Source organism: Cibotium barometz, chromosome 62, assembly GCF_041138505.1.
Source record: "Cibotium barometz isolate CiBa-2024 chromosome 62, ASM4113850v1, whole genome shotgun sequence".
Classification (NCBI taxonomy): Eukaryota; Viridiplantae; Streptophyta; class Polypodiopsida; order Cyatheales; family Cibotiaceae; genus Cibotium; species Cibotium barometz.
The window spans coordinates 5,869,183-5,892,185 of NC_141107.1; the positions used below are offsets into that span (position 1 = coordinate 5,869,183).

A 23,003-nucleotide genomic window follows, 5' to 3' on the forward strand; every position below is an offset into this window, starting at 1 on the left:
TTGCAGAGACTTGTTTGTCAGGTACACTGCTGGCAATGAAGGAGTGGTTTATTTGGGTGATAACCATGCATGCAAGATACTTGGCAGAGGTGATGTGAGGCTTGTATTTTCAGATGGCTCACAGCTTATGCTCCATGATGTCAGGCATGTGCCTGAGATCAAGAAGAATCTGCTTTCTACTGGACAGCTTGATGATGCTGATTATGTTACCACATTTGGTCGTGGAAAGTGGAAAATTAGTAAGGGCTCACTGGTTGTTGCCAGAGGCTCTAAGGTGGACACTCTTTACTTTATGCATGCAGGTGTTTGTCACCATGCTAATGTAAATGCAACCGAGCTGCCGGAAATCTCTATGTGGCATAGCCGGTTGGGACACATGAGTGTCAAGGGAATGGAGCAATTGTCTCGTTTGGGTTACTTGCCTTCTCTAAAGTTTTCAAGTTTTCAGTTTTGTGAGCATTGTATATATGGTAGGCAACTACAGTGCCCCCACAAGAAAGCTCTTGGACAGAAAGATGCTCAGTTAGAGCTTGTGCATACAGATGTATGTGAGATGCCTCAGCTTTCTTTGGGAGGGGCAAAATATTTTGTGTCATTTATTGATGATGCCACACGCAAAGTGTGGGTTTATCCTCTTCGTTTGAAGAGTGATACATTCTCAGTGTTTCAGAAGTTTGTTGCTCTTGTTGAGAATCAAACTGGCAAAACACTGAAGGCTTTGCGTTCCGACAATGGTGGAGAGTATATGTCCAAACAGTTTCAGGACTTTTGTGATGCTAAAGGCATCAAGAGGGAGCTCTCTACTCCTTATGATCCTCCACAAAACGGGACAGCAGAGAGGATGAACAGGACCATACAGGAGAAGGTCCGTTCTATGTTGTCACATGCTGCATTACCTCATGGTTTTTGGGCTGAAGCTGTTATGACAGCCGTTCACCTTATAAACAGGTCACCTAACACGAGGCTTGGTGGGAAAGTGCCAGAAGAAGTATGGACAGGGAAGCCTCCGTCATACAAGCACTTGAGAGTGTTTGGTTGCGTTGCGTACGTGCACATACGCAGGGAAATGCGCACCAAACTTGATCCTAAGTCTCATAAATGCATATTCCTAGGATATGGTGACAGAGGTGAAATGGGGTATAGACTTTGGGATCCCATGAATAGAAAGATCATACGCAGCAATGATGTCATTTTTGATGAAACATGCATGTATAAGGAGCCTGCAAGGCAACAGGAGCCTGGCAGAGTCATCTTTGATGATGATGGACATCATGGACAACAATAAAGGGCTGTAAATCAGCCATTACAGCAGGAAAACCAGCCCTTAAATGGTGCTGAAAATGGTCCAAATGGACAGCCAGAGATGGCAGAAGATATCCCTATGGATATACCACAGTTAGAGGAGATACCGGGCATGATTTTTCAGCCTTATGGCATGGAACAGGAGCCACCAATGGGTGATATGCAGGCTGGACAGCAACCTGCAAATGATGGTCATTGGGTACGGAGGTCCACTAGACCCTCCAGAGCCCCTGACAGGTTTGTTCCAGGGGTTGACTACTTGATGCTTACTGACTGTGGGGAGCCCTCATGTTATAAAGAGGCTTTACAGAGGGCAGACAAGGCTCTATGGGAGCGTGCCATGAAGTCAGAGATGGATTCTCTGCATAAAAATGGAACTTGGACGTTGGTGTCTTTGCCTGCAGGCAAGAAGGTTTTGCCATGCAAGTGGGTATACAGGCCTAAAGTTGCACTAGATGCAAAGCCAAGATACAAAGCCAGGTTAGTGGCTAAGGGCTTTAAACAGGAATATGGTGTGGACTTTGATGAGATCTTCTCTCCAGTGGTCAAAATGACCACACTTAGAGCTGTGTTGGCTTTGGTTGCGCATGATGATCTGGACTTGATTCAGATGGATGTGAAGACTGCTTTTCTTCACGGTGATCTCCATGAGGAGATATATATGCAGCAGCCAGAGGGTTATGCAGTAAGTGGAAAGGAGAAGCTTGTATGCAAGCTGAAAAAGAGTCTTTATGGGCTCAAACAGGCACCAAGAGAATGGTATCATAAATTTGATACATTCATGAAATCTCAGAAATTCAGGAGAAGTGACATTGATCACTGCTTGTACACCAAGAAAGCTTTAAATGGCAGTCTATTGATTCTCATTTTGTATGTTGATGATATGTTGATTGCCGGGAAATCTCGTAAAGAGATGGATGCCTTGAAGAAGAGGCTGCATGAGACCTTTGATATGAAGGATTTGGGTGATGCAAATCACATTTTGGGTATGCGGATACTTCGAGACAGAAATCAGCATGTGTTGTATTTGTCTCAGAAGGAATACATTGGCAAAGTCTTGCAGAGGTTCAATATGGACGGGGGGAAGAAAGCTAGTACTCCTTTGCCTCCATATGTGAAACTCAGTGCTATGGACAGCCCACAGTCAGATAGAGACAGGGTTGATATGGCCAAGATTCCGTATGCTTCAGCTTGTGGCAGTCTCATGTATGCCATGGTTGCTACTAGGCCGGACATTGCATTTGCAGTGGGAGTGGTTTCTAGATACATGGCCAACCCTGGCAAGAAGCATTGGGAAGCAGTGAAAGGTGTCATGAGATACCTGAAGGGCACACAGGATTTGTGCATTTGCTTTGGCAAACAGGATGCATTAGTGCATGGTTACACGGATTCGGATTATGCCGGTCATCCAGATAACCGGAAGTCTACTACCGGTTATGTATTTACATTCACAGGAGGTGCTGTGTCATGGATATCCAGGATGCAGAAGTGCACAGCCTTATCTACTACAGAGGCCGAGTATATTGCAGCCACAGAGGCTTGCAAGGAGGCATTATGGCTATCTCGGTTAGTGGTTGATTTGGGTTATACAGGGGATATTCCATTGTTGCATTGTGACAGTCAGAGTGCCATCCAGCTGGCAAAGAACCCTGTCTTTCATGCAAAGACGAAGCATGTGGATGTGAAGTATCACTTCATCAGAGAGGTGATAGAGAACAAGCAAATTCAGCTTGTTAAGATTCACACGGATGACAACCCGGCTGATCTGTTGACGAAGAGTTTGCCTCCGGAGCGGTTTGCTCATTGCAGACACTTGATGGGCATTGGATGAGGCCAGTTTCAGCCTTGATATGGCCTTGTATATTATCATGTACATGCTGATTTTTTCTTTTCCTTTACTTAAGGGCACTTTGCCTTTAAGTGGGAGGTTGTTGGGGTAAAGGCATTATGCCCACCCTTATAGTGTGTACAAGCCCATAAGTTATAGTACATAGTACACTTAGTACTTTTAATGTACTAAGTGCACTATGTGTACTAGTGCAATATACATGTGTGATAGGGGAGTCACACACTCATACTTTTCATGAGTTGACTTATCCCCACAACTCTCTCTCTCTCCCCCTTGCTTCTCTGTGTGTCTCCCATGAATGAACTCTAAACCCTAATTCTGGTTTTCTCCCCATCACAAAAAATCCCAGTGCTCTACTGCAAACACAAATGCTTGAGCAAAAATCCCCAACACTGAACTGCAAGTGTAATGACTTGTAGCACCAAGATGCTCAAATGCATTGGATCAAAAATACTTGATGACTTGCAATGTTTGTTGATGTAGATTAATGTTGCCAAACTCTCCCGCCCGTGAGCTGTGTTGCGCCACCTAGTGTCGCCCGTTGCCGTCTATGTCCGCCTGTGCAACACCTCTTGCCACTGGTCGCCGCCTGTGTAGCGCCCAGGTTTTTGCTTGCTCCGCATGTCAGCGCCACCTGTGCCGCCCATTAACAGTGGTGCGCCGCTCTGATGTGAGCGGTCTTCAGTCGCCTCCTGCTGATGTGTTAGCCTCTATAGTCACCCGCTCTGGCTGACAAGGTCTGTATACAACGCTGCTTGTGTCAGTACATGTCATCACCTGCTCTGGCCGACAAGTATTGTATACAGTGCCGCTGTCATTAACACTCAAGCTAGCTGCTCTATCACACCTTTATAGAGTGCGCCCTTTGCGTGTTACAGAGCCACCTATCACTGCCCGACAAAAGCTGTTGCTTCTGATGCCTGCGTCACACCCGTTGTGTGGTACAGCACCTTCCACCGCTTCCTTGCACAAAGCGATGGTCGCTTCCTTGCTCACGTGGTCAACATACGCAACAGCACTACAGTCACCAAGAGTCGACTTGCTCTGATGCCAAATGTTAGAAAGATAGAGCAATGGAAGGCTTGAACTGCAGGTTAGAGAAACACACAGGTTGGCGGTGGAAGTGTCTCACATAAGGAGGTGAGGTGAATAATACTTAGCAAAAGTAAAATGCCCCTAATACAAGGACTAAAGGGGTCCTACCAACATGTGCCATGTGTCCCTATAATACAGGGAGGTGCTACTAAGGTTATAAGCCATCCAAATGTGTGCTAATAAAAGCCTAATGTCCTAGCACTACCACTTCTAATACCTACATACAATTCCAGTAAGGTCGAGCAGGTACAATTGAATGTGTGAGGCGCCTAGCCTGGGTGAGGCTTGGAGATGTTGGTAGTTGGGATAGGTGGCCACTCATGTCGAGTGTTGGGCAGTCACTAAATAGCCCATACTTTCTTAAAATGTGCTTGGGCACCCCACATAGGAAATAGAAGAGGGCACTTGTATCAAATGAAGTATATCCCTTCCTGCTCAAATGCCGCGTACCCAGTGACCCACTATAAAGGTGTTCACACTGATTTATTAATGAGTGTGAACACAATGCTGAAAATTTGTCTAGGTCACAAAACAAAGCTTTTTGGCTGAATTCTGGTATCACTTGAGAGCCCTACAAAACGCCAATCACTAGTCAACACACAAGGGCACTCACGCGGTCTTGTAGCCACCAGTAGTTCTGAGTGTCCCTGGCGCTACAAGACTGCTCCACAACAGTACAAGAAAAACTCTTTGTACGGCCTGTTCAAAGGGGAGAGGAGAGAGAGAGAGAACTTGCTGCAGCCGCCTGTGTCCCTGTGCATAAACATACCATACATCTAGCAAATCATTTAATGATGCAAATGCATATATACTTTGGAAATCTCATGTTCTCAGTAGTTGCATCTGGACGTCCAGTCTCATTGAGCATGAAGGGGTCAGGACCACATGGTGACACAATGTAATTGGGTGCCACATAGACATGACTATTTCTCACAGCCATCTTAGAGGATAAGTTTGAGGCCATATGTGGGCAGTTTGGAGCAGTTTTGACAGCCCTATAGACATGCACCAATGTTTGGGACAAGTATTGTGCAAAATATGAACACAATTTATGACATTTTTGATAACTTTTTATGGCCTGAAAAGGGCTGGTCAACCTGCATACGACTTGCTATCAAGATCTCTATAAAAAGGCACGTCATGGTCATTTTCAAGCATTGAGAAAAAGAGAATGCAGGACCAAGACCAAGGGCATGCAACCATACCATGGGGATCATCATAGTACACCTCCATATCAGTGTTTTCCATTATTTCATAGAGAAGGACGATAAGCTTCTGTTTATGCATAGCATTAGATTTGTTTTCCATGAAGCAAACAAAGCACCTGTTATCCATGGTCACCAATGCATCAATAGAACCGAGAGGACCATAGGTTGGTTTGGCTAGCACTTGTCAGCCAACTGGAAACAAGGGGAAGTCATCCCCGAGCAGCATAGCCTGGCTACAGCATATTCTGGCATTAAAGTCCCCTGTGTTACATCTTTTTCTTTGGAAGAAGATTGTGTGCCATGTCGATGGGGCTACGGGTATGATAGTATGTGCATATATATTTGCATCAAGCCTTTCTATTTTGGTGACATTGTTCATACTTTTTCTGTTGTATAGCAAGAGTGTGTGGCACTTCTTTCCTACATGAATATGTCAGCTGCTGATGAAGTGAGTGGGGATGGCTGTAGCACATAGTCTGTGCTATGCATGATGGAGTTGCTTATTTGAAGTTTTGTGAGTAGACTCTTACGGAGCCAAGCCCAGATCACACTTTGGTTTTTGTAAAGTTTGAGAAATAACCTGAACTTCCCATTGGTATATCAATACCTCAATAGGAAGGACTTATTCTAACTGTGCGTTTTTTCCTTCTGAAAGTGATTATGTCAACTTTGACTACCGATGCTTGAATTAGAGAGCTGGAAAGTAGGATGGAAGTTCACCTTCATGCATCATATGGAATGGTTTTATGGTGTTTTTGATTGTGGGGTGTAGGCTCTTAGAGATGAAGTGATAATGGAGCTAGTAGAACAATGCCACACTGCAGAGAGACGTGTGATGCAGCTTGTCAATTCAACATCGTAAGTCTTTTGATCACCTCACCTAGTCAACCTTATCTTTTTGTTTTTGGCTTTTGTTCCTTAATAATTTAACACAATCTTATCTTCTTCCCTTTTTTTTTTTTTCCTTTCTTTCTTTCTTTCTTTCTTTCGTTACTTAGTATAACACAACTGCATGACTTGTTTGTAACGAGGCAATGTACTTTTTCTTTCCTGTGCTAATTAGTATAGCATGCAACTAAAACACACACTTAATTTGTTGTCCCTGTATGTGTGCTCTATACACTGTATTGGGGTCTGAAGGTTGGCCAGTCCCCTGTCAGGGTATTATTCTATGATCAAACTTTGATTCATTACTTTGCGGAAGCCTGGTGAAAAGTTTTCAGGCAGGCCTCAGATCTTTATCAAAAAAACATGCAAAAAACTTGGCGGGTGAGGACAAACTCATTTTAAATCTCTTCCTACGCAAAAGCACATGCTTCCTACACATGTGACTTGTTTTTGAGCATTGCACGTGCTGTCCTTACATGCAATCACAACCCTCTTGGACCTTGCCACTTGTTTTGAATCCTTTGACATGTGCAAAAGCAGCCCACACCTTTGCAAAAGCAGACCCTGTTTAGCCCTTTTTCTGGTCTACATTTTGTCTATGCAACAAATAGCCATACGTGCAATGCTAGCTGCTTTTTGGAACTGCCCATACGTCCTCAACTTCATGCGTGCTTCCTTGCAAGCCACGAGGTGCACAACCCAAAGCCTGTACATACATTGGTACGGCACATATTATGAGATGGAGGCACCTCCATAGTGTACCCCTCCGTCCCACATGATATTGTATCCCCTCACTATATTCCACTCACCTCCATAGCGTACCCTCCCCTCACTATATTCCAGTTCCAGTTTCATTTTCTAGGTGCCAGTAGTATCATCTTTATTTTTCATTTTCTGGGTTTTTTTATCCAGACATTGTATCAGATCCACCATGATGTAACTTTTGGTCTCATAGGTCATTATGGCCTTTTGAAGACGTTAATATAACATTTCATTTCATTTCATTTCTCTCTCTCTCTCTCTCTCTCTCTCTCTCTCTCTCTCATTTCGCCTGTTTGCCCGCCTCTCCCATTTCGCCTGTCTGCCCGCCTCTCCCATTCCACAGTTCGCCTCTGCCCGCCTCTGCTCTGCTCGCTGCTCAGCCATTTCGCCTCTGGCGGCTCCCCATTCCCATTTCGCCTGTCTGCCCGCCTCTCCCATTTCGCCTGTCTGCCCTGCTCGCCATTCACATTTCGCCCGTTTGCCCCCTTTCCATTTCGCCTCTGCCGCCCCTTTCCACAGTTCGCCTCTGCCCGCCTCTGCTCTGCTCGCTGCTCAGCCATTTCGCCTCTGGCGGCTCCCCATTCCCATTTCGCCTGTCTGCCCGCCTCTCCCATTTCGCCTGTCTGCCCTGCTCGCCATTCACATTTCGCCTGTTTGCTCCCTTTCCCCACCCACCCTTGCTCAGGCCCCCAAGGCAGCAACATAACTCTCTCTCTCTCTCTCCTCCCTGCCTGTGGGAAGGACTGCAGAGTGATCTGGAGGAATGGCCCCGAGTCTCCAAGAGAAACTCGAGGCCCTCGAGATGGCAATGAAGGCACTAATCAAGGAGAACAAGAAGACAGCCGATTCCAACCTCAATGAGGTGGAAAACAAACTACATCGGCACATCATAGCTCTCGAAGCACGGGTCACAAACCTCGAACAAGAGAACACAGCACTCAAGGAGGAGGTGAGTGCATTGAAAGTGGAAATGGTAGCCATCAAGAATGCTGAGAAGGAAGAAGGGGAGATCAATGACAACACTCTCACGGCCATCAAAGAAGAGATCTCCAAGGAGATCACCAAGGACATGGAGGGAAAGCTCGAAGCCAAGCAATCAGGATGGGTCGAGGTGGTGAAGAAGAACATCCGAAAAGAAGTGAGGGAGGAGACTCAAAGGGAAGAACACCAAATCATTCACACCACCATTGAGGAGGAGAAGATGAGGCATGCTCGCCGCCTCAACATTCGAGTCACAGGTATAGCCGAGACACCCGACTCCACCCCCGAGAAAGATGGACAGCTTCTATGCATGAAGCTCGGCTACAAGGAAGAGCACCCTCTCCCCTTCACCAAAGCGTGGAGAGCCGGGAAAGACTCAACACGCAAGCGAGCCCTCATCCTGCAGTTTGCAGGAGAGATGGAGAGGGTCACCTTCATGAGGAAGAGGGTCGTACTACGGGGTTTAGAGGGAGCTCCTATTTTCTTGGATGATGATCTCACGAGGATGCAGCTTGAGCATAGGAGGACTTGCATGCCACGAGTCTTACACGCGAGGAGAGAAGGCAAGAAGGCCTTCTATCGAGATGGTCGGGTCATCATTGATGGCCGGCCCATGGATTAGCGGTTTGGGGTCTATGGGACACAGACCAGGCCACTGACAGAGATACACATGGCAGTATGGAACTGTAATGGTTCACTATGGGTGCAGCCTGGACGACTGGAGCATGTTATGGTGGGGAGAGACATCATACTTCTGACAGAGACACATCAGAGCCCAGAGAGAGGGCTACCTCGAGTAGAGGGATTCCAGTGGGAGTCAGCATACAGGAGGACCACACGCCAGGGTACCTCGAGAGGGTCGGGGGGAGTAGCAGTCCTATTCAGACGGGAGCTACAGGGGAGACTGAGAGTGGTAGCACAGGATCCAGAGGCTAGATACATGTGGATCAGCTTACAGCTCTCACAGGACAGGGTTATATACATAGCTTTATGTTACTTTTCTCCATTAGGATCATCCTATGTCATTACAGAGGACATGCCACAGGAGGAGGAGACAGGAGCCTCGCCATACACTTGTCTGTCAGAGGAGATTATGCATTATTCTACACTAGGGGAAGTATTTCTTACGGGCGACTTCAATGCCCACACACAGAGCAGACAGTGTGAGGTGTATGACTATGATGACATGGAGATCCTCCACCCTGTGGATCCAGAGGAGATAGGGGCTAGTCGGGCATCAGAGGACACTGGACCAGATAGAGGACATTATGGGGACCACTTACTAGAGTTGGGAGCCAGGCATCGTCTCGTTATTTATAACGGGATGCTACAGTGGCCGGGATCAGGAGGGCTGACATGCTTTCCACATGGGGGTCATACACGGACCGGAGGCACGGTGGTAGACTACATTATGGGGTCTTTGGAGGCATCACAGCTTGTCACCTCATTCTCCATTCCACCTCGTCCTATTGGGGCAGATCATACATACTTGGCATTTTCACTAGCCGGATCACCAGTATCACTGGCCCCCCACATACCGACGCCACACACTACCATCTACTTCACACATGACATGGCAGACATATACACTGGCAGAGTAGAGGATGGGCTCCTACTCATGGATCCCCTGGCACCTATGGATACCATTACAGCCCAGCTCGCATCACTCCTACACACGGCTGCATTACAGAGCTTCCCACATCGTGTACACTTAGGAGAGCCTGCGAGACCTGGGACTATGCCCCAGAACAGATGGTATGATGACGAGTGCAGAGCCCTATACTCACGGCTGCGCATACAGAGAGCCTTGGGAGCCATCACAGAGCAGGAGTCGAGGAGAGAGATGAGGAGACTTACTCGCCGCAAAAGGCGGGCCTTCGCAGAGATACAGGAGCTAGAGATCTTTCATTTCTTCATGAGTAGAGATAGCCCTGTCTCATGGCGGCACTTTAGAGAGCCCCGGACCCCGACACCTATTGCAGACCCACAGACATGGCACACATATGCAGAGGGACTATACCATGCCCCACAGCAGCCACCTATACCTCAGCCACAGGAGCCTCGACCTACCACAGCTAGCTTCTTTACCCACTCGATGGTACAGGAAGCTATCCGCCGCCTACAGCATGGACGGGCCGCCGACCATATGGGCCTGCAGGGTGAGCATCTCATATATGCAGTAGATTCTTTAGCTCCTTTTCTTGCACACCTGTTTAACAGGGCACTAGCAGAGGGTTTGCCTGCAGAGTGGACGATGCATACCATTGTGCCGATTCACAAAACAGGGGATATGCTCGATCCGAGCAACTACAGGACGGTTATGGTTGGCCACGTGCTGGCCAAACTGTATGGTGCAGTGCTGGAGCAGGAGCTTAGCTTATATGCTGAGCGAGCAGGTTTACGCTCATCAGGGCAGGCAGGCTTCAGGAGAGCTTTCTCTACCACCGACCATGTATTCACTTTGAGATGTATGATTGATCAGGCCAGAGTGAGGAAGAGAAAGCTCTATTGCTGCTTCGTGGATTTCCGCAAGGCATTTGACACAGTACCACGAGAGAGGCTCTTTCAGCGCCTGCAGTCTCTTGGCATACCAGCAGATATGACATGGGGCATCTATGCATTATATGAGCAGGTTTTTGGGCGAGTCAGATGTCCAGGAGGCATGTCCGAGACTATTGCTAGCACCATTGGTGTGAAGCAGGGATGCCCACTTTCCCCCACGCTATTTGGGTTATACATTGATGAGGTGGCTGACTTCATTACACGGGGAGGCGGAGATGGAGTTGATTTAGCAGGTACCTCAGTACATATTATGCTCTATGCTGATGATATTGTATTAGTGTCTGAGTCTCCAGGTGGTCTACAGCAGCATTTACATGCACTCCATGATTTTTGCACACAGAGGGGTCTTACTGTGAACCTTGGGAAAACCAAGGTTATGGTCTTTCATACATCGAGACAGGGCAGGAGTCAGCTGACATTTACTCTCGCAGGATGCCAGGTGGAGGTGGTGACATCATACGTGTACCTAGGGGTTACCTTCTCTGCAGCAGCCACACGCTTCACCATGGGTTCAGCAGCCAGAGCTAGATTGACACGGGGATATGCAGCATTGGCTATGCTAGAGAGACAATGCCACCAGGCGCATTTTCAGGAGCCCCGGACGAAGGGGTGGCTATTTGACACATTAGTCACACCGGCATTGATGTATGGAGCAGCGGTATGGGCGCCAGGCCTTGCTACCCATTGGTGGACACAGATAGAGAGACCACAGGCCCTCATGATGGCACGCATGATACGCAGCAAACCGTCAGTACCTCATGACATTATCCGAGCAGAGTTTGCTGCGCCTCCTATGATGGTAGAGGCCATATTTCAGACTATATGCCTGCTAGACAGATTCAGAGAGATGCCACAGGACAGATTGTCGTACAGAGCTTTTGAGGCATCTAGACAGCTGGCTGAGGCAGGAGACAGAGGATCATGGTATGCACAGGTCACACATTGGTTCTCACAGCATGGCCTAGACATGGATCATCTACCACCATTCCAGTATGATAGGGATGCACCACATATCCGTCTCTCTCATAGTGAGAGGAACAGAGTATTGAGACAGGATCTATGGCAGCTCTATACACGAGAGACATGGATATCGCCTACACAGCCTCTTCCACCGAAGATGCTATACTACAGAGATCACTTCATGAGTATCACTGATGATGGATTTATAGAGAGGCCTAGATACATGGAGGGCTTTTTATCACACGGCTCCCGAGTGGCTATTGGTCAACTCAGAGTTTCATCACACCGATTGGAGATTGAGACTGGCAGAGCAGCACGGATCCCCCGAGAGGAGAGGGTATGCAGATTGTGCAGAGAGGAGGTGGAGAGTGAGGAGCATTATGTATGCAGATGCAGAGCATATACAGCCATCAGAGAGAGATATCCCATTCTATTCAGAGAGCCACGTTCCCTACGCCAGATCTTTGAGGCAGCAGACCAGCGCATACTGGGGAGATACATTCTAGACATACAGCGCCACAGAGAGACATTATTACAGGCTCAGACAGCTCCAGAGGGGGGGAGACAGACACAGATTACTGCATTTTTTCAGAGATCCATCCCCCTCCCAGCCCCTACACGGCAGGGAATTACTCTCCAGAGAGCAGAGACACTTAGAGCCCGCAGGAGACAGAGGGCACCTGGCTTTCGGACACCACGCCTATACCAGAGAGAGATGACAGCGATCAGAGCTCAGTTTCACAGAGAGGGTGCGGAGCGACTGGCTCGCTTCAGAGCACACCCAGGCATGTTCTTCAGGGAGCTGTGGACACCCCCTTCACTGATGTATACCATTCTATACCCCCAGTATGGTACAGGATGGAGCTAGCTAGGTTGCATATCATGATTGTATACTCCATGCATATAGCTTTGCATTTTTCTCCTAGTAGTAGAGCTCCATCCCCCGCACACCCAGATTCAGCTTTTTTTTTGTTCAGTACTTTTTCATTTTGTTGGGATGACAGAGGATACCCCATACAGGTACTCCGATTTGTCTCATAGGCCGAGTTCGGTCTTTTGGAAGACGTTAATAAAATCTTTCTTTCTTTCTTTCTTTCTCTCTCTCTCTCTCTTACACCAGAGGAGTGGATATGCAGAGTATGCACTGTCGGGGGGTAAGAAGACGAGGCCCACTATATGTTGAGATGCCCAGCGTATTATGAGATACGGGGGAGATTTCACTGCTTATTCCGAGAGGGGTTTGGGCCACTGGCATGGGTGATGCAGTATGAGGACTAAAGATGTCTCGGGATGTACCTGATAGACCTCAGATGACATGGGGACGGAGCATCGAGAGGACATGTTGAGAGACAAGGCTAGTCCATACAAGACGTTGCTTCAGACATCCATCCCTGATTTCTTCATGGCACGAGTGTATACATCAGCCACCCGCTACATCGACATCAGCTCATACCAGCTGTACGAAGGAGCCATATGCATCCCAATGTAGTGAGTAGGCCTGCTCCATCTCATGTACCAGGTGCCCGAGGTGCCCCCGACCAAGAGCACCAATGATCTTCACAACATAGAGGCAGATCCATGAGATTCTGTGACGACATGACATGCCCTCACCATAGCCACATCTGCCATCAGGAGACTCATGTTTCAGTTTTCAATTTTCATGTTCTTTTGTAGTTTTCCCATGGCACTGTATACCCTCATTCGTCTGAGTGTCCTACTCTTGGAGAGAGAGAGAGAGAGAGAGAGAGAGAGAGAGAGAGAGAGAAATGAAATGAAATGAAATGTTATATTAACGTCTTCAAAAGGCCATAATGACCTATGAGACCAAAAGTTACATCATGGTGGATCTGATACAATGTCTGGATAAAAAAACCCAGAAAATGAAAAATAAAGATGATACTACTGGCACCTAGAAAATGAAACTGGAAGTGGAAGGTACACTATGGAGGTACCTCCATCTCATAATAACGTCTACAAAAGACCTGAAGGGCGTATTGAGACCATGAATAGTACAATGATACCATGGCCACCACAGTAGCGACGAGGGGCCCACCATCTCGCCCCTCGTCTTGAGTTACTTGCCTCCTGCCACCGCAGTTTGGAGAGCTAGATGGTCTCACCCTCCTGGACCTCGAGCACCATAGGCTCAACAGCCCCAGATTGATGTGATCCTTGCCCACCACCGAGCATCTGTAGTTGCTACCTCGTCCGAGCTTCTCCTCGACCTTGCAGATCTAGGGGCCCTTCTCATCCCCTCTCGCCGATGCTAGACATCGTCCCTACCACTCATTGATGGATAGCTCCCTCTCCAAACTCACACCCCAGGATGGTGATCCTCCATGATGAGGATGGGGATGACGATGATGATCCATACATATCTACATTACCTAGGGATTAGTGTTAGTTTTTTTTGTTATGTTGTCTTTTTTTTTTTTTCCATCATGAGATTCCATGGACACATCGTACACCTTTTGTCAGAGTCACAAGGGATGGGGACGGGACGGCCGTATGTAGGGAACGGGGACGGGGGATGGTAACGGGGGACGGGGACAGGACGGGGGATGGCCGTATGTAGGGAACGAGGACGGGGGTAGGAACGGCACTTCAAAATTACTTTGTCGGCGCCACCCACTCACCTATACGGGCTAAGCTTGTATGCCCATGGTCGTGCACCGCCTCCATGAGGGGATGGGGTGTGATTGACCTCATCCCACCATTTCCATCCCGTCGTCCTATGGGAACTTTAAGTGCTGCTGCCAGGTGAGGAGGATGCCATGGATGATGGATGCCTCCTTGTCACTTGATAGATTGAGAGAGAGAGAGAGAGAGAGAGAGAGAGAGAGAGAGAGTGAGGCTTGAGCCTTGAAAGTTGAGGGAGAACTTGAGTGTGAGGGTGGGTGTGTGGTGTGTGTGTGTGTGTGTGAAGCTTGAGAGAGAGTGTATGTGAGGGAGAGTGTGTGTGAGTCTTGAGAGGCTAGAGCTTGCTTGTGTGAGAGCTTGAAACTTGAGACCTTGGCCCTTGAGGCTTGCCGCTTGAGGGAGAGAGAGTGTGTGTGTGTGTGTGAAGCTTAAGCTTGAAGTGTGAGAGGGAGTGTGTGTGTGTATGTGTGTTCTTATAGGGAGGGAGGCAAGAGAGGCCAAGGCCCAAAGCCTCTATGGCTCAAGGCCCACGAAAAGCCCCCCCCCCCCCCCCCCCCCCCCCCCCAAAACGGCCAGAAAAAAAGAAATGTGACCGTTGCCCAAACGGTAACATGGGGCGTTCCCATGCAGCCGTCCCCTCCTTGATCCGTCCGCAGAATGCTGTCCCTAGTGAGGGACGCCCAGCTGGTGACGTCCGTCCGTCCGTCCCCGTCCCAAAGTGTTCCACGGATGGTGTCCCCCCATTCCAAGGGTCCGTCCCCTCCGTCCCCTATGACTATGCCTTTTGTCCCATAGACCCGCTGGGTCGATGAGTCAATGTTGCCCAGTCTGATGAAGATCCATTTGGAGCTCAAATCATTCTGGCGGTCATTCAGCAAGATCATCATTTGGGTTTCTTAAATGATGGTGCCACCGTGCCACCAGATACATGTGATGAAGATTGCTGACGAAGCACATGATGGTGAGTTGTTCACTATCATTCCCATTTCTTCTTTCATTTGAAGAGCCTTTATAATGTCGGGTCTTTTTACATCAAAGAGTTTAAAAAAATATATATAATCAAGGTTTGAGACCTAGAGTCTTTAAGACTTCTCACACAAAGAATAGAGTTTGTCTCTCTTCCGCTTGGTTCTTTGGGCTGCTGAAGTTTCGAGAGGGAGGCAGAGCTTGATGGAGGCCTGTGCTACTGCAACTGAGGATGGAGAGCTGCAGGTCATGGAGATGGCGGCGTAGGGGAGCAATGCTGCCAGCTAGGGAGTTGAGATGCTTTGAAAGACCTGGAGCCGGCGGCTGCTTTTGAGGTGGCAGACAAAGAGGTCTCCTCCTGGAATCTGATCATTTGCACAGAACTTCTGATTGCTGTGCAGTTCCTCTCTTAATCTCTGACCGCCAAGCTGATACTATGGTCACTGTCATGTGCTTTGGGTTGCCTGTGTCTGCTGCCAAATGCACTTGCTTTGCCTAGATGCACACAAACTGTTAATCACAAATCATACAGAAAAGGAACATCACAGACACTCTCTCCTCCCCTCTAAACAGCAGAACTAGATAGGGCTAGATGCTTTCCTCTCTCTCAAGACAGAAAAGGGGGGCATGATGGAACTTGGAAGAGGAGAAAGAGAGAATAAATTTTCCTAACCGTGATTTATCACTAATCCTACCCTAATCAGAATGCTAAATACACTAATCTCAACTAGCTAAAACGACCATAATCTCCTTGGCTGGCTAATTTCTCTATCATTGTTTGCAATGGAGTTTTACTTAGTTTGAACCACCATGAGTTTTATAATGATCCTTGTGATTAAGCTCAATAATAAATGATGAACTCAAGGTAAAAGCTTAACTTCCATTGCAAAATCTCTCATATAAACTATCTCCAATTTTACAATGATACAACTCTTATCAGCTTCTGATCACTACAAGGAGTGGCACATGACATGCCACGTATGTGGCCCCAAATGCCCACATCACCTCAATCTCAACCACAACTTTTACACACTCGTGGTATCTTCTCCCTTTTTCCCCTTTCACAAATCACCAAACACAAGTAACCTTTGACCAAATGAATCATACAATTACACACAATAAAACCAAGATTTATTACCCCCCTCCATCTATGCAGGCATATGAGATCACATTCCAAGATTGATGCATGCGATCTGTCAAGGTTATCGAAGAATTCAAGTAATAAGCTGCTTGTGGAGGAAAGGTTCTTTGGATCAATGACGTGAATAACAAAATTCATATAGGGATGAATGTGTTGTTTTGAGGAATTTCTGTGCTTCCATTCACACTTGTATTTAGAACTGATTATTTTCATTCATTGCGTTCTTGGAGAAACAGTAGAACTAGAAGTGTGATTTAAGGGAATGAGTCTGGTGCACATGAAGATGGTTTTTTTATAACAGGGATGAAGAACTCCTACGCCAAGGCTTATCTTTGAATGATGATTTGAAAAGAGTGCTGGCAAAGCATGATGCCATTGCATCAGAAGCTCCTTTGCCACAGGAGCATTCAACTGCTCCACCGCTTCTTATTGATAACCAGTCACAAGAGGATCCCGATGATGTGTTATCTCAGCTTTCTCACAGGTAAAAATTGTCTTAGAAAGAACACACTTCATTGTTCCATGTTGTCACTTGGTAGTAGAAAGATGTAAACAAAAGACTCTATTTCCCCAAAGTTCTAAATTGCTTTTGCTCTGAGGGTTTGTATGTGGGTAATCGTCGATTGTATGAAGTCTATAGAGAGTGGGAGGTTATATCGTGCCGGTAATGATATATCTATGAGGTACAAATGCATGTGAGTGTTGTGTCCTTAAATGTGTGCATAGACATGTACAGCTGTAAATGTAATAAATGGGTAAGTTATACACCTTGACTATGCACATAATCAATGAGGAGTAAGATATAGACCCTAACTATCCATGTAAGGAATGAAACGAGGAGTAACATACACACTCTGAGGTTGAAAAGACGCATTCAAAATGTACAAACAATTAAACTTTTGTTTTTCTTTCTTTAGTGGATTTTTTTTTTTCAAAAAGAGACTTCTATTAAGTATGAGAAAAACATACAAGAATCACAGCTATAAGCCGGAAGAGAATAGAGTCACCCCAATATGTAAGGTGATTTCAACCACTGAGGAGCATCATGATGCCATGTAAGACCTGTGGTACTAGAGGAAAAGAAGATGCCATGGTCCCATTCCCGCATAAATATCACACGCTTCGCCTGCGAGGGCCTCTGAATGCGAGCCCAAGTAGCCATAAGAGTGTGGATGATATCACCCCATATAGTACTAATGCACTGAGACCCAAAAATCTGGACACCCTCAATAGCCTTCGTGCATCTAGCTCTCCAGATCTGCCATGCTATAATATTGGCAATAATCTCCCAACTGGTGTCAATCCTCTGTCTAGGGGGTGTATAATCAGAGTGAGGAACATCCTGCAATAAACCATGCTGGGCAATACCTCTACGAATGAAAAAAACAGAATCTGTACCACTGCTCTCATAAAAAAGTTGCGGACCGGACTGGGAGAGCCAAGCAACTGCCCCCCAAGTCACATGCATGGCTCGGCCACTCAATTTGCCCATAAGTTGGGCTACAGGACCCCAAATCTGTTGTGCAATGCTGCATCTGCATAGACAATGTTGTACGGACTCAGAATCTGCCGCACATCTAGGACAGGAAGGTGCTACACCGAAAATTGATCTCCACTAATTGGTGGGGAGACCACCATGTAAGAATAACCAAAAGAAATGAGAGATCTGGCTCCTTTTGTATGAGTGCCAAAAGAAATGAGAGATCTGGCTCCTTCTGTATGAGTGCCAAAATCTATGCCAATATCTGCGCTGTATCACTGGAGAAATATCATAGCTCTCCCAATGAGGCTTGAGAGTAGGGATCTTATGCATCTGTCGGGTGAGGAGAAGCCTGGCATTCCAAACAGTAAAACTGAAAAAAAGGAAGGCTTTTCAAAGGATCGAAGGCATCAATCCACTCCCACTCTCCTGGATCCCACTGAAGATATCTGATAGGACTGCCACCATATAGCCACAAACACCAAGAGTCATGAGTCACTATCTGAGGAGAAGGGTCAATGAACTTGTGCTTCCCCGAGCGACCAACAATCCTCACTGGACTAAGCCTAGTATTTGGTATAATCTCCCCCATACTATATCTCCTCAATCTCCCACCAGGCATGATAGAATAAATGAGGAAATCTGTATCCTCCTGGCTTGGCAGAGCAATGACATGCAGAGGTATGCCTATCCTCGAAAAAACTCCCAGCCAACTCCGATGATAGTCTCCGTGAAAGGTCCCAGAAAGCAACTCATGTGGAATAGCTGCATCAATGTGATCAATACGAATTCGAGAGCCCCTAAGATGCCGAGTGGATGTAACTCTCCGATCCTCCGAAAGACTCTTAAAGGTCTTCCAAGCAAGAACTGTGTATGCACATCTCTTCCATCCTGACCATTGCATATAACGAGATGCACCAAGTGGCCGACCAGCCTCATCCCTAATGAACTCGTTCCACATAATAGGTTGTCGGTCAGCCTCATCCAAAGACCTAGGAAGCCTTTGTCGCAAAAAATATCTCATGCTTCTCCATGCTCTGACAATGGCTGCAATAAGAGGGGAAGATGGTGCCCCAATATCAGCCTTTGTGAACAAAAAAGGTGTGTTGGGTATCCAGTCTGTCCCGACCCTGGGTGTACATCTGGAAATCTGAGACAAGAAAAAATCATTCCAAGGCTCAGTGCCTGGTAGGAAACCTCTGACCGCAAGTTTGCAAAGCAACGCCCTGCACTGAACATCCGGATCGATAATATTCAAGCCCCCCTCTCTTTTGGACTGAATAACTGTGAGCCAAGCTACCCTGGCACAAGTGTCTGAGGTGCCATCCAAGCTCGACCAGAGAAAATTGCGGACCAATCTCCGCAATTGGCCAATGCACGCACGAGAGAAGCACAACAAGAGGCAATAAACCAAGCTGAGGCAAGCAAAACCTGATTAGCCACCAAAGCTCTGGAGGCTAAATCTAATCTCTTGGAGCTCGAATGGAGGAGCTTCTTTCGGATACTCATAAAAGTACCGGAGCAAACTGCTGTGCAGGAGAAATATCAATCCCAACTTGGCATCCCAAATATCTAGCAGTGCATCCTCTGCTGATCCAAGTAAAACCAAGCTTTGCATCCCAATGAACTCTCGGTGAATCACTAACCCAAAGACCAACAGATTTGTGCCAATTAATGAGTGCCCCTGCTGCCAAACAGAACTCCTCTAGTGCTACCCGGAAGGAACATAAGCATATATGTGAAGCCTCCAAAAACAGGGCTGTGTCATGAGCTAACTCAGAGGCAACCAACTCCTCATGACTACGAAGAGGTAATCTCAATCCTGAAATACTAGTAGTGGAGCGGAGAAAGATGCTTATGGCCTCTGCAACTATGATATATAATAAAGGGGCTAATGGGCAGCCCTGTCGTACTGAGTGAGAAATCTGAAATCGCTCTCCTCTATCACCGCAAGCAAGAACTCTACTGTGGGCATCACGATACATGCATGAAACTCCCTTGATCCATCTCTGAGAGAAGCCCATATGACTAAGAGTACCCTCAAGGAAGTCCCAATCCACTCTATCATCATAGGCCTTCTCAAAATCCAAGAGCAGAATGGCTAAGGGCTGATTGCTCGCTCTAGCCCATTCAACGGCCTTCCAAAACGAGAAAATGTTATCAAAGATACTCCTGCTGTGTAAGAATCCATTCTGGGTATCATGAATAACATCCTGCAAAATTGGCTGTAACTTGATGCTCACTGCCTTAGCAAGAATCTTATAGGCAGTCTCAAGTAAGGTGATAGGTCTCCACTGGCCAATCAATGTCTTATCCCCGCTCTTAGGAATAAGATAAATAAGCCCCTCAGGGAGAGAAGAAGGCATAGAACGTGTGTCCCACATCTCCTGCAAAGCCGATGTTATCTCAGCCCCAATTTAATCCCAAAAAGTAGTGAAAAAAACAGGGGAGAGGCCATCCTCCCTTGGACACTTACCATGAGGGAAGGCATGAAGAGCATGACTGAACTCCTGCATAGAAAAAGGGGCATCCAGAGCGGCACACATCTCCTCGGTGATCAAATGTGGCAATGCATTCCAAACCTTCCTCTGTGTCCTATGTCCCAGATCAGAATGCGGCTTAGCACTAAGAAGCTTGCAATAGAAATCGGTGGCAATCTGTCTAACCATAAGAGGATCTGAGTGAAGAGTGCCATGTGAATCCGGCAACTGCCTGACACTATCTCTGGCATGAGATGGGCCGTGAGAAGCAAAGAAATGTTTGTTACATCTGCCACCCATCTGTGTCCAAAAGGATTCCTGGGCATGGAAACGGTACTCCGCGTGCTGCTCAAGAGAGTTATGAAGTTCTGCTCTAACAGTACATAAAGAATCTGCAACCCATTGAGCATGAGGATGTTTCTCGTGCTCTTTCTGCAAGGCAACCAATCTACGTCTAATAGCCCTTTCTAAGTCCAAGGCCTCTTGCCTCTTAGACAGGGCACATGTGTGATAAAAGTCACTAATATCACAGAGCAGAGGCCAGGCTTTGAGAGGCCTGTAAGAAGTCATGAGATCTCCAAATATCAAGCATACGACACGATAGTTCTGCATCTGAAAACAAATGATCAGGGATGCGTACATGGGGTGCTGATCCATGGCAATTCGGATCTCTAATACATAAAACCACTGGGCAATGATCCGATTTGAAGGTGCCTGTACAATCAAAGTATGCCCACCTCTGTCAAGCACCCAATCATCCACATAAAATCTGTCCAACTATGCATAGATACATCCTACATCTCTTCTCCTGTTAGACCATGAATAAAGAAGAGTGGATGGACTCCTCAAAATGTCATCGTGATGCCAACAATCTCTACCATGAATGGAGAGTATAAACCTCTCCCAAGACGCTCTTTCAAGAGGATGCACCAAGCCCTCATGTCCACCTCTTTTATCCGTTGGCATCTCAACCATGTTAAAATCCCCACCAATAATCCAATGGTCGGCAAGAGGCATCAATGTAGTGAGAGATTTCCAAAAGGCAATCCTCTCACCTCTATGGTTAGGAGCATAGAGGTTGAGAATACCAATGCGTGTAGTACCCTCCATAAGAAGGATCCACTGCGCTCTCGTAGGCAAAATGACACCATGTCCAATGATGCAAGGCGAGATCAAAGCTGAAAAAGAGATACAAACACCACCCTTGGTACCAACAGCCGGTGACCAAAAGGTGTGTCCCGAGAGAAGCTTGCTTGATCTCCCACACTGACTAGCATCCAATTTACGGCAGAAAAAGCCATAAGACCAATCAAGAAAAGTGGGCGGCCGACTTGAATCCAGATAAAATAGCTGCTGGGAAAACAGGAGCAGAGGAAGGGGGGCAAAGGCGGGGAGCAGCTGGGGAAGCAAGGGCAAAGGGGCAGGCAGGGACAGCAGAGGGGCAGGCGGGGACTGAAGAAGGCAGGGGGCGGGCAGCAAAGGGGGAGGCGGGGCAGCAAAAGGGGGGCTGGCGGGGGCAGCAAAAGGGGGCAGGCGAAGGCAGGAGGCAGCAGAGGGGCTGACGGGGGCAGCTGAAGGGCAGGCGGGGCAGCAAAAGGGGCAGGCGAAGGCAGGCGGGGGGCAGCAGAGGGGCTAGCGGGGGCAGCTGAAGGGCAGGCGGGGACTGAGAGGCTAGTGAAGGGCAGGCGAAGGGGGGTTGCGAAGGCAGCAGTTGGGCAGGCGAAGGCAGCAGAGGCAGGCGGGAGCAGCAAAGAAGCAGGCGGAGGCAACAGAGGGCAGGCGGGGGCAGCAGCGCAGGTTCACGTCACTTCAGCACGCCGTCACTTCAGCAGCGCAGGTCTCAGACTCATCAGCAGCGGCGATTCCTTATTCTCCCTTTAGTGGATAGTTTTTGGAATCAATTAACTTGGAAGATTAATTTAAAAAAAGTGCATTAGAGGTGTGCTATCCCGTTGGGCAAGGTAAAGTCATGGGTCCAGGTTTTTGATAGTGAGATCTTAGACAAGCTTCTCATACCCTTGTTAATGGAATTGAGTGTGACCAATATCTGGCTGATGCCTAACTGTCAAATAAAGGAATCGAAGGCGTCTTCTTTATTTCTTAGAGAAGTGGAAGCACTGAGCTGGAAAGCTGTGAGCATGGCAAGGCCCATGGTAACTTATAACAGGGACTGCTGAAGACTGCTTTGAACCAAAGAATGAACAAAATAATCTTGAAGCCTGACTTACATTGAAATGGCACAGAGCAGTCATGGTTAACCATCTGATCCATACTATACCTACAGCACCGTACGAAACATTTCGTACCCACGCTTCAATATTCCAACTGGGAGATCATTAAACTCATGCATAATGACAACCAAATAGGTATTTGAGTTGCCAAGGCATGAGCTAAAGTTGTGTAATTCTAAGGATTTCTGTAGTAGTGTGCAACACTATGCATGTTTGAAAACATTGCAGCGTACTAGATTTACTCGTAGGCATGAGCTTAAGTTGTGTATTCCTCAAGATTTCTGTAGTATAGTGTGCGTAACTATATGTGCATGCATGTATGTTTGAAAACAATGTAGCGTCCTTGATGTGCTTGTGGTGGTGCGTGGGGGTGGGGGTTGTGTAGCACCCAGTCCAGGGAAAGCTCAAACTTATCCCGGATAAGATTTTGATGACTTGTATGGTTGGTGTCCACCACT

General features: G+C 47.2%; 1 pseudogene across 1 annotated transcript in view; it reads left to right on the forward strand.

Annotated features, from left to right (window-relative positions):
* LOC147604067 (TOM1-like protein 3) overlaps positions 1 to 23,003 on the forward strand; it is a 167,117-nt pseudogene that overhangs the window by 142,270 nt on the left and 1,844 nt on the right. The window contains exons 7-8 of the transcript XR_015265436.1: positions 6,227 to 6,312; positions 16,656 to 16,838. The product of XR_015265436.1 is annotated as a TOM1-like protein 3 (transcript). The remainder of the gene's footprint in view (positions 1 to 6,226; positions 6,313 to 16,655; positions 16,839 to 23,003) is intronic.